The 13,142-nt window shown below is 40.8% G+C and overlaps 2 long non-coding RNA genes across 2 annotated transcripts; both read right to left on the reverse strand.

The window, feature by feature from the left end:
* Positions 1-3,085: 3,085 nt before the first annotated feature.
* Positions 3,086-3,650, reverse strand: LOC139835854 (uncharacterized). The gene is made up of 3 exons (XR_011751233.1): positions 3,553-3,650; positions 3,314-3,417; positions 3,086-3,153 (listed from the first exon to the last, which is right to left on the reverse strand). It is a non-coding gene; the product is annotated as an uncharacterized lncRNA (long non-coding RNA).
* LOC127320881 (uncharacterized) lies at positions 3,651-4,122 on the reverse strand. Its single transcript, XR_011751234.1, has 3 exons — positions 3,990-4,122; positions 3,853-3,917; positions 3,651-3,728 (listed from the first exon to the last, which is right to left on the reverse strand). It is a non-coding gene; the product is annotated as an uncharacterized lncRNA (long non-coding RNA).
* Positions 4,123-13,142: the final 9,020 nt, after the last annotated feature.

Here is a 13,142-nt window from a genome sequence, read left to right on the forward strand (position 1 = left end):
CAAATGACTCATATTATATTTGATGAATGAACCTTTAAATCATTACCTTATGGATGAACCTGCAAAACAAATAAAAATTTGCACTGTGCATATCTCGACTGCAGGCCAAGGTCGACATTATGTGGGGAGCCTCCTTTAAGCAAATCTGAATTTTATATGTGGTATCCTGACTACAGGAGAAGGAATCCTCTAACATGAATACCTGAATCAAACATAGTATTCTGTCCTTATTGATTGCAGCCTTTAATTCACAATATCAACAGGAAAACTGAAAAGTTAGAACAACATCATAATTTGGCTTCTAGGTATTCACCCACTCCCGAATTAGACTTTGCAACCATGACGTGCTTGTCAATTGCAGCATGAACTACTATGCTCTTGCCCCATTTTGCACCTCCTAAATCAGAGTGCTTGAGCCCCTATTTTTTGCATTTCGTTCTCTATTTTTGCTCCTAATGCACAAACATAAACTGAAAGAAATATTGAAAGCTTCAGCCCATACACTGATCTCACATAGAGGATGTAATAAAGAAACACAATAAAAGGCACGGACCTACTTCTCAGTATACACAAATGAAATCCTCTAACAATGAAATAATTCCAAGTTCAACTGCAAGGCATTGTCCAATGTCAGGAATGTCTTGCAGATCTGCACTATACATTCTACACTTCGTTGCTTTCAATATGTCTCTGTCTCTAACAAACTAAACCTTCATGTTACAGCAACAATACAGTAGTTAGGCATGAAGGTTTAGTTATGTTATGTGCAGTTTTTCTATGCGCGGAAGAAAGACTCTCACATTGATTCTGAACTTCTGTTTATTTCTTTCATTCCAACTGTTTTTGGTCATAAGAAACTACTGTAGAATGCACTGCAGAAATTTGTGGTTGGAGCTTACTGAAAATATTTGTTCTAACCTACAACATGTGCAACCTCTTTAAATCTTCTTTCGAAGGCTAAAGCTTCAGCAACATGGCTCCCAGATGTCGGCCGGTACAATGCATCTTAGCCACCTCGCGTGCCTCTCTTCCTACCCAGCCACCACCGCAGCAGTTCTAGCAGCACGGAGAAGCTCTGCGCCCTGGCGTGGCCAAAGTCGCAACCAGTCCCTATCCCCACGACTACACTGGCTAGCTGCGCATCAGGACCATCCCCACGCGCACGGTCTGATACAGACATCATTTGAAGCTCTCAAATAATTCAGAAGAATGACAGGGCATCAAACTAAACATTTGCGGTTAGCCGGTTACCAACAAAAACTTCTATGGCCAGTAGCTGCACAGGTTAATATGCCATTACATTAAACAAAGCTAACAAGTTAATTTCCCATCAGTTGTAGGCGTGCCAGATTTATCAAAATAAATCTACCAATAAATTCATCACACAAATTAGGAGGTATCTAACAAGTTAATCACAAAACTGGAGACATCGCGGTTTTTTACGTACATAATTCGACCATGGCAAGAGAATAACACGGAAGGGTAACGAGGTGTGGAGGAGCAATTCAGAGAGGAGGAAGGGAGGAAGACATGAGGAAAAGAAAGAGAAACGCAACGCGGCCAAGCTAAGAAGGAAACGAACATGATGGTACTGCCAACTCGCTGCAGAGGCCAGTATGTTCGATTTGGCATAATCGATATAATGGATTTTTTTTGTTTGCTCTACTGAATGCAATATATCCTGCTAGCTATAAAATTTTCCTAATTTCAATCGGAACAACAAGTTGAATGAAGGAAAAGAGTAGCGACAACTATTAACCAACCAAAAGGGGATTGAAGGCCTCAAATCAGAGCAAAAAAGAGAGACTGGAAATGCAACCAAAAATATATTGAAGGGCAGGAAAACTTTAACGAAAATAGGGCTGCTCTTTTAACTGCCCACTAAAACTGGATGACATAATCTCTAGTTAGACCTGAGCCAAAAATGAGGTTGTTTTCTTACCTGCCCCTGTCAGGCACATACCATATTGCAAAGCAGTGACCTCCATATTGCAGAGCTGACTGAAGGCATGGGAATCATTAATGAATCAATCGACATATAAGGCGAATCTTGTAACCACATGCAAGAAGAAGCAACAAACATATTATTAAGCATTAACACAAAATGAAAATGAACAGTTAGTTCAATCAATCGAGAAATCAGCCGACAAAATGAAATCTTAATCATAGAAATCATGGGTGCATATAATAAATAGATTACAACTATATCAGTCTAAAGCATAAAACATCCGCTTAAAATTTCAGAAGACTGAAAAAATCGTAGGACATTATGGGAAGATGGGGTGGGCATAAGAAGACAGGAAGAAACTAACCTGTAGGTGCTGGCTCCACCCCTAGCGGTAAATACAATATTAGCACCAGCCTTGAGAACTTGACTCCGTTCCACAGGAAGAAAAAAAACCATTCTGAGAGCACTCATTCAGATACACCTAGAACCATTCTGATTTGATCTCCATACATAGTTACCTAGAAAGGACGAGGATAAAAACTACTTGTCAGATACCTTTGAGCAGGCGCATACAGAAGGGAGAAGCTCTCCTGCAGTACAACGTTTGTTCAGGTTTAAGTTCATATATATTATTAGTATCCCTACAAAATTACAACATGGAAACTGGAGCTGGAAATTACAATATGATCTTTCTAACATTGAAAAAAGCTACTCCCTCCGTCTATTAATAGATGTCAGGAGATTTGTTTAAATTCGGATGCATCTATACACTAAAAAAGTGTCTACATACATCCGAATTTAGAAAAAGTTTTGACATCTAAAAATGGATAGAGGTAGTATAAAAATTAAGAATTCAATTGTAACGGTCAATACTAAACCTGATTAGTTCATTTATACTTTTATGTGCAACCAACATATTATGTAACCAACTTTTTCACACATCATTGTATCACCAATATAAACATTTATTGAGGATTTCACGAGATGAATAAAATAAATACATGACTGAATGTACCAAAATTATTGTGTCTGTAGTAAAGATTACTCAAAAAAGATGTAAAATCCAATTGTATGAAGTTAAATGTTAGTTAAGATGGCATTTGTGTAACAAAGATCACTGGAAAAAATCTTTAATTCAACTACATGGAGAAGTTTTGAGTGAATTCTACATGAAGACAACTGCAGTTCCTTCAAATTTGTGAGATCTGCGGAAAGATAAGTGCAACTCAGATTTGCAGGGAGATGATATGTGGTATGGGTTCTTTACATTTTGGTCATTTAAAATTCCTTTTTACTCAGAGATTGGGTATATGCTTGACAAGCACCATACAATATACGAAAGCAGAGAATACACGAATTGATTACCTTCTCTACCCGTCGAAGCTGTTGAAATCTGGGCGACCACCGTGAGCTCACGCCCTCTGATCTTCACCATTGTCTACTCCCTCACCCTGCAAGGCTCCACCATACTGACAGCATTGAAGCCACAATGTAGCATGAGGGAGGAGGGCGGAGATCAATAAATGGTAGCCAAGTAAACATAATGGGGAAAAGGATTCCATAATAAAATAAATAATCTACTTTCGGAGGAGGGATAATTGTACCTGTGGTAATATTTTGTGAGCAAAACAGGCACTTTCTTTCCTGCAACTCAGCATCAGTAGTAATATTTTCCAAATCACATTCACTGTCTATATTTACATGTCTATATTTACAGATACTCCACCCTCTGCAACTAAAACAAGATCTTCCAATGTCTTCCGTTTCCATTAATTATGCACTTGATATTCTGAATGCAAAATTAACATAGTTAGTTAATTTCCCCGCAGGAATTTTTATCAACTATAGCACAATTAATTATTGCATTATCAAGGGTTAACAAATAAGACAGATGGACTACATACATGTGCATAATGTCTCGAAGCAATGTAGACAAATCCCAAATTCTCCGTAGTTTCTATGAAAGCCCCTGCAGAAAATAAAGTAGTAAGCACTTGATAGAAGTTTAATAATTATACTGATGTACATTCAAATATCATACCACATGTTTTTCCAGCGATAGCCGCCTTCCTTATCCTCATCCTCCAAATGACACCCCTCTTCCCCGCTAGCAACCGCCAACAAAATCTGGATATCCAGTGCAGGCCAGCTTCCGTAGTCCTATCCGCAGTAACCTTAGGAAATTACCACGCTCTTTTACTCCTAGAAATAATATGGTTCGTCAATGGTTGTCACTCTGAAATATAAAAAACACTGAAGAACACAAACGTACACAAAGTAGATCATCCAAAGCTTCAGAGTTTGTCGAAGTAAACCTTTAGTGATAGGTGGACCAAAATTTGACCGTTGCACTTCAAGGCAAGTGCATAAATCTGCAGGTGTGAGGCTTTCAAATATTAAAAAATTGGATTCACTTTCCCTCGTCACTTTCTGCAAGTGCATATAATCCACTTTCTGCAAGTGCATATAGCCTAATGAAACTTCCAACAACAAAAGCCCACATCTAAAATTAGACAAAAAGAAAAGGAAAGCTTGATTGTAATTTCACACTAAATTAGTAAAAGCACTCTGCAAGTGAATATTTTTCTTCCCCTTCACGTCACATCCAAATCATGGCCAGAGAAATCGATGTCATGAAAAGAAGAGGGCACGTACCATCGGCACAAGGTGGCCAAGAAATCTGGGCCGACGCGAGCGCGCTGTGTTGGGTTAGTAGCCTTGGTCCCCGCCAAGGGCTTTAACAGAGGGCGACCAGAGAAGAGACACAGGGAGGGTGCCGTCGGTGGGCCGCTGCCTTCCCTGTCCACCACAGCACCACTGATGCGTGGGAGGGAGAAGGTGGTGAGGAGACGGAGTAGGGCCACACGCTCCACCAGGACTTCCTAGCTCACCAAAAGACATGTACAAATTAGCACACTACATGGAACATCTCAGATTTTACCAACAAAGATCGACCATGGCAAGAAAAATAAGAGAGAGGAAGGCAAAGAGATGTTGGGAGAAATTGGGAGAGGAACCAGGAGGAGAAGAAAATCTAAGGACTTACCATCCCTGCGACGCGAGATGCGGCCCCCACCCCAATCCGCCCTGGCCTGGCCGCCGCCGCCAGCTGCTGCTACGGTGCCCTGGCCTGGTCGCCGAATCGTGGCCCCGACCCCGACGGCCCGGCCGCGATCCTGCGGCGCCTCCTCTCGCACGCCGCTGTTGGAGATATGCTCGAGAGGCAATAATAAAATAGTTATTGTTATATCTTAGTGTTCATGATAAATGTTTACACTCCATGCTATAATTATATTAACCGGAAATATTGATACATGTGTGTTGTGTAAACAACCAGAGTCCCTAGTAAGCCTCTCATTTAACTAGCTTGTTGATTAATAGATGATCATGGTTTCCTGATCATGAACATCGGATGTTATTAATAACAAGATCATATCATTAGGTGAATCATGTGATGGACACACCCATAGTAAGCATAGCATAAGATCAAGTCATTAAGTTCAACTTGCTATAAGTTTTCGATACATAGTTACCTAAGTCCTTCAACCATGAGATCATGTAAATCACTTACACCGGAAGGATGCTTTGATTACATCAAATGCCACTGCGTAAATGGGTGGTTATAAAGATGGGATTAAGTACTCGGAAAGTGTGAGTTGAGGCATATGGATCAAGAGTGGGATTTGTCCATCCCGATGACGGATAGATATACTCTAGGCCCTCTCGGTGGAATGTCGTCTGATTAGCTTGCAAGCATGTGAGTAAGATCACAAGAGATGACATACCACGGTACGAGTAAAGAGTACTTGTCGGTAACGAGGTTGAACTAGGTATGGAGATACCGGTGATCAAACCTCGGACAAGTAAAATATCGCATGACAAAGGGAATCGGTATCGTATGTAAATGGTTCATTCGATCACTAAGTTATCGTTGAATGTGTGGGAGCCATTATGGATCTCCAGATCCCGCTATTGGTTATTGGTCGGAGAGGAGTCTCGACCATGTCTGCATAGTTCACGAACCGTAGGGTGACACACTTAAGGTTTGATGTCATTTTAAGTAGATATGGAATATGGAATGGAGTTCGAATGTTGTTCGGAGTCTCGGATGGGATCCAGGACATCACGAGGAGGTCTGGAATGGTCCGGAGAATAAGATTCATATATAGGAAGTCACTTTCCAAGTTTGGAAAATGATCCGGTGCATTTATGGAAGGCGCTAGAATGTTCTAGAACCTTCCGGAAGAAATCACCATGGAAGGTGGAGTCCCGGAAGGACTCCACCAACCCTAACCAGCCAACCAAGTGGGAAGGTGGAGTCCATGGTGGACTCCACCTCCTTGGCCGGCCAACTAAGGGGGAAAGGGAGAGTCCCTGTCCCTCTAGGTTTTAAATCCATATGGCAGTTTTTGAATTGGGGTCTTATTCAGATCTTTTGGGCAAACCCTAGGGATTCCACCTATATAATGAGGAGGAGAGGGAGGGGGCTGCCTACACCTGGCCGCACCACCAAAGGGGCCCCCTGGCCGGAGCCCCTAGCCACCCCCTCTCTCCCAAACCCTAGCTTCTCCCTCCTCCTTCTTCTCCCACAACGCTTACGACGAAGCCCTGCCGGAGATCTCCACCACCACCGCCACCACGCCGTCGTGCTGTCGGGATTCCGAGGAGGATCTACTACTTCCGCTGCCCGCTGGAACGGGGAGAAGGACGTCGTCATCAACACCGAACGTGTGATCGAGTACGGAGGTGCTGCCCGATTGTGGCACCGTCAAGATCTTCTACGCGCTTTTGCAAGCGGCAAGTGATCGACTACATCAACAACGAGATCTAATCTCGTAGGCTTTGGAAATCTTCGAGGGTTAGTCTCATCTTCATCTCGTTGCTACCATCTACTAGATTGGATCTTGGCTTGTTATTCGTTCTTGCGGTAGGAATTTTTCTGTTTTCTATGCTACGAATCCCATCAGTGGTATCAGAGCCATGTCTATGCATAGATTGGTTACACGAGTAGAACACAATGGTTTTGTGGGCGTTGATGCTTTTGTTGTCTCTTGTTATGTGTACTTTGCATCTTGCGGGATGGTGGGATGAAGCGACCCGGGCTAACTTTACATGACCGCGTTCATGAGACTTGCTCCACGCTCGACATGCAACTTGTATTGCATAAGTGGCTTTGCGGGTGTCTGTCTCTCTCACCATAGTGAAGATTCAATCTACTCTTTCTATTGACAACACTAGTATCACCGTTGTGGTTCATGTTCGTAGGTAGATTGGATCTTACTCGAAAACCCTAAACCACGTAAAATATGCAAACCAAATTAGAGGCGTCTAACTTGTTTTTGCAGGGTTTGGTGATGTGATATGGCCATGATGTGATGATGAATATGTATGAGATGATCATTATTGTATTGTGGCAACCGGCAGGAGCCTTATGGTTGTCTTTATATTTCATGTAGTAGTATTATTTCAAAGTAGTTGTAATAGTTGCTACATGTGGTGAACAACCATGAAGACGGCGTCATGGACCTTGACGCTATGCCGACGATGATGGAGATCATGCCCGTTGATGATGAAGATCATGTCCGTGTTTTGGAGATGAAGATCAAAGGCGCAAAGACTAAAGGGCCATATCATATCACATATGAATTGCATGTGATGTTAATCCTTTATGCATCTTATCTTGCTTAGATCGCGGCGGTAGCATTATAAGATGATCCCTCACATTAATATCAAGATAATAAAGTGTTCTCTCCTCGTATGCACCGTTGCTACAGTTTGTCGTTTTGAAGCATCTCGTGATGATCGGATGTGATAGATTCTACGTTCACATACAACGGGTGTAAGCCATGTTGCACACGCGGAAATACTTGGGTTTGCTTGACGAGCCTAGCATGTACAGACATGGCCTCGGAACACAGGAATCCGAAAGTTTGAACACGAGTCATATGGATAATATGATCAACATGTTGATGTTCACCATTGAAGCTACATCATCTCACGTGATGATCGGTTTTGGTGTAGTGGATATGGATCGTGTACCACTAAACAACTATGAGGGATGTTGTATTAAGTGGGAGTTCATTAGTAATTAGATTAAAACATGAACTAATTATCATGAACATAGTCTGAATAGTATTTTGAATTAAATTTGTAGAATTGGCATCCGTTATCTACCATGCGCTAGTCTTATAATTGAGATAGAAATACTGTTAAATATGACAAGTAACTTTACGGACTGGTACCGTATTGTTAAAAGAATCAAGTAATGATTAAGTACTATTGCAAATTTTTGGTAAAACTCACATTAGAGCAATGGTTTCAATTAGTACCTAAAATCATCTTGTCTCCGTGAAACTTGAAGTTCAAATCCGTTTGAAAAGTAAGGAGCTGGAAAGTTTGTTTTCAGAAATAAGCAAGGTGTGAGATATATGTGATATCTAAGACTTTATTACAAGATGATAGAATATAATTTAGTGAGACTACATAAACTCATAAGTTTTATGAGAATGTACGAAGGTTGAAGACACTAGGCGTCCCAATCCTCCAACTAGTTGGGCACTAACGATATTCGCATATCCATGAAGTGATCGTCCTTAGTATGCACCGTTGCTAAGACTCGTCGTTTCGAAGCATCACGTGATGATCGGGTGTTATAGATTCTACGTGTGCATACAACGGGTGCAAGCCAGATTTGCACATGTGAATACTGAGGTTAAACTTGACGAGCCTGACATGTACAGACATGGTCTCGGAAAGTTTTCATGATTTGATGGATAAAAATTATGAATGAAATTGTTCATCACATTAAAAGGTTACTAATAGTAAAATCCGGAACACTTGTCATGTGATGATCAACTTCAAAGTAAGAACCTCAAGGTTATTGGTAATTGACCAATAAACCTAGAAGTTATTGATGTTGAAGTGTTTTCTGAAATATGAGGAAAGCCAAAAGAGAAACTACAAAAGTTTTTGGCAGAAAGAAAGAAAAGACTAGAAAGTCTAGCTCAGGTGTATATAGATGATATACATGTTATGAATGTATTCTTTGATTGGTCACACAATGAAGTTCTTGGGTATTTGTACCATAGTGGTTGGTATGAGATGTCATACAACACAATGCAATACAAGAATACAATAGCCTAAGTGACTGATAAGGAATATGGTAGGAATGCACGTCTGGAACAAAATAAAGCGTTATTGTGTTCGTCGTTGGCATTCTACCTAGCCCTTCAGATTTATAATAAAGAACTTCATAATTGTTATTTTGTTCTGGTCAAATGAAAACAATGAGTTGTTCAAATTATGATAGTATTCCATGTACGATGGATAAGTTATTATAAATCTTTATGGTGAAGCACACATGCATAACACTGACGCTAAAATGCCATAAGGCAAATGATGTGAATTCCACTTATTAGTGGAACCGCCATTTAGGTCATGTTAGAAAGAAACGCATGAAGGAACTCCATGCAAATGGATTTTTGGAGTCATTTGATTTTTGAATTGTTTGGCGCTTGCAAATCTCTTCTAAAGAGAATGACTGAAATACCGTTCATAGGCCAAGAGTTGAACGTGCAACTAACTTAGTGGAAACATACATGATGATGTATGTGGTTCACTGGGCATAGTTGTGTGCGGGAGATTCTTCTACTTCATGAAAACTTCCAACAATGAATTGAGTGTATATATAAGGATATATTTATTCAATAAGGAAGAAGTTTCAAACATTTGAATAGATTCAAATAAATTTCAGCATGAAGTGGAAATCATCGTAATAGAAAAGTCAAATATCTATGATTGGATCATGGTGGAAATATTTGAATTACGATTTTTAACGAACATCTAAGAGAGTTATGAAATTGTTCTACAACTCACGTTTCTTGGAGTATCATAGTGATGATGGAGTATCCGAGAGACGTATCCAAAACTTGTTGGATTAAGGATGAGATAAAATAATATGACGCCATTATATTTTTGTGGATTATGCTTTAGAGACTACCGCTTTTACACTAAATAGAGCGTCATCATAATCCGTTGAAATGACACCATACGAGTTATGGCATGGGTATAAACCCTAATAGTCCTTTCTTAAATTTTGGTATGCATAGCATAAGTAAATAAGTTTACAACCAAAATCGGATGAATGTCTTTGTTGGTTATCCCAGATAATGATTGGGAATTCTTTCCACTATGGAGACAAAGATAAAAGTGTTTGTCGATGTTTCTTACTTATTTCCAAGAAATTGTTTCTAGCGAAGTATTTGAGTGGGAGGACAATGGAACTTGATAAGGTTGATGAACCTGAGCATGATGATCAGAGTAGCGCAGCATCGGAAATGGTTCCGAAAGCGGCCACGACGATCATGGCTCCCATGTCTACAAAGTGTTATAGTCATGGAGATCGAAGTACCTATTGAACCTTGTAGGTATGGTTTACTTGGTGATCAAATAAATGATTTGTGAACAAATGATTGATTTTGAACAATGATAAACCAACTGCATACAAAGAAGTTATGATGGGCCCCGACTCCGTCAAAATGGCTAAGAGCCATGAAATGCAAGATAGTATCTAAAATACTTTTTGAAAGTAAATAGATCTATAAATAGACTTGGATATAATATCCTTGAAGAAGCTCGACTTGTCAAAAGTTGTTTACGACAAAGTTCAAAGAGTTGACTGCGATAAGATTAGATCTTCAGCAGTAATGCTTATAGTCTATGCGGATTGTTCTAGTAATCGCTACATATTTCTTTTATGAGATATGCTAGTAGGATGGCAAAATACATTACTTAACAGAAGTGTGTATTGAAGGTGTATACAAGATACAGCTGAGAGTTTTGCTAGTCCGTAGAATACTAGAAAGGTATACAAACTTCACTGGATGAAGTGAGTATCACGGAGTTGGAATCTTCACCGGATGAAATAATCAAAGAGTTTTTGATTTCATCAGAAACGATGAAGATACTTGCTTTGGCAAGAAATTAAGTGGGAGCGCTGAGACATGTTTATAATACTTTATGTAGATGTGATACGTCCAATTTGTATCACTATTTTATATCATAATTTGCTGTTATTCATTGATATATTTCATATTGGGACACAATACTTATGTTATTTCATCTATTTTGCATGTTTCATCATTATTGGAGGATCAAGCACCGGAGCCAGGATTCTGCTGGAAAAGGCACCGTCAGAACGCGATATTTCGGAAGATCAACTGTGGAAGGAAATTATACCAAAAATCCTATTTTTCAAGATGACGAAGGAAGCCAGAAGGAGGAGCCAGGAGGACCCAGGGTGGGCCCACACCCTAGGGCGGCGCGGCCCATGCCCTAGCCGCGCCGCCATGTGGTTTGGGGGGCCCACGGCCCCTTTCGCCTCCTTTTCTTCGTGAAATCCTTCGTCCCGAAAACCTAAGCCACAGAGGGTACCTCGCGAAGAGTTACAGCCGCCTCTGCGGGGCGGAGAACACCAGAGAGAAAAGAGCTCTCCGGCGGGCAGGAATCCGCCGGGGGAAATTCCCTCCGGGAGGGGGAAATCGACGCCATCGTCACCGTCATCGAGCTGGACATCATCTCCATCACCATCATCATCATCTACACCATCATCACCGCCGTCTCCACTGCTGGACACCGTCACCGCCGTAGCAATTTGGGTTTGATCTTGATTGTTTGATAGGGGAAACTCTCCCGGTATCGATCTCTACTTGTTGTTGATGCTATTGAGTGAAACCATTGAACCAAGTTTATGTTCAGATTGTTATTCATCATCATATCACCTCTGATCATGTTCCATATGATGTCTCGTGAGTAGTTCGTTTAGTTCTTGAGGACATGGGTGAAGTCTAAATGTTAGTAGTGAACTATGGTTGAGTAATATTCAATGGTGTGATATTTAAGTTGTGGTGTTATTCTTCTAGTGGTGTCATGTGAACGTCGACTACATGACACTTCACCATTTATGGGCCTAGGGGAATGCATCTTGTATTCGTTTGCTAATTGCGGGGTTGCCGGAGTGTGAAACCTAAACCCCCGTTGGTATATCGATGCGGGAGGGATCGCAGTGGTCTCGAGTTTAAGGCTGTGGTTAGATTTATTCTTAATTACTTTCTTGTAGTTGCGGATGCTTGCAAGGGGTATAATCACAAGTATGTATTAGTCCTAGGAAGGGCGGTACATTAGCATAGGTTCACCCACACAACACTTATCCTAACAATGAAGATTATTTAGCCGTATGTAGCGAAAGCACTAGACTAAAATCCCGTGTGTCCTCGAGAACGTTTGGTCATTATAAGTAAACAAACCGGCTTGTCCTTTGTGCTAAAAAGGATTGGGCCACTCGCTGCAATTGTTACTCTCGCACTTTACTTACTCGTACTTTATTCAACTGTTACATCAAACCCCCCTGAATACTTGTCTGTGAGCATTTACAGTGAATCCTTCATCGAAACTGCTTGTCAACACCTTCTGCTCCTCGTTGGGATCGACATTCTTACTTATCGAAAATACTACGATACACCCCCTATACTTGTGGGTCATCAAGACTATTTTCCCTGGCGCCGTTGCCGGGGAGTGAAGCGCTATTGGTAAGTGGAATTGGTAAGGAAAACCTTCTTGTTGTGCTGATTTTATTTCTGCCTGCTGCTATAAGTCATTATGGAGAGATCTTCTCTTCAATTTTTATTTGGGAAATCTACTACTACTGCAATGGTAGTGGATGAGGCGCTAGGTGAGGAAGTAATACCATATAAAATACCTATGAAAATTATTGAACGTGTTATGGATAACCGCTATGAAGGGGATGGAACTGTCCATCCCGGTGATCATTTACTGTTTTTGCATGAATTATGCGGTTTATTCAAATGTGCAGGTATTGCTATGGATGAAGTGAGGAAGAAACTATTCTCTTTATCGCTGTCCGGTAAGGCGGCGCATTGGTATAAATTACTGGATAATGGGGATTCTCTTGAATGGAATGATATTGTGCCCCGGTTTTATTCTAAGTTCTATCCTCCAAGTGAAATTCACAAGGATCGGAATCGCATATATAATTTTTGGCCTCATGATGGAGAGAGTATTGCCCAAGCTTGGGGGAGATTGAAGTCTTTAATGCTCAAATGCCCCATTCATGAGCTTCCTGGTAATGTTATTATTGATAATTTCTATGCAAGACTTTCTTTTCAAGACAAGACCT

The sequence above is a fragment of the Lolium perenne genome, chromosome 1 (genome assembly GCF_019359855.2).
Source record: "Lolium perenne isolate Kyuss_39 chromosome 1, Kyuss_2.0, whole genome shotgun sequence".
Classification (NCBI taxonomy): Eukaryota; Viridiplantae; Streptophyta; class Magnoliopsida; order Poales; family Poaceae; genus Lolium; species Lolium perenne.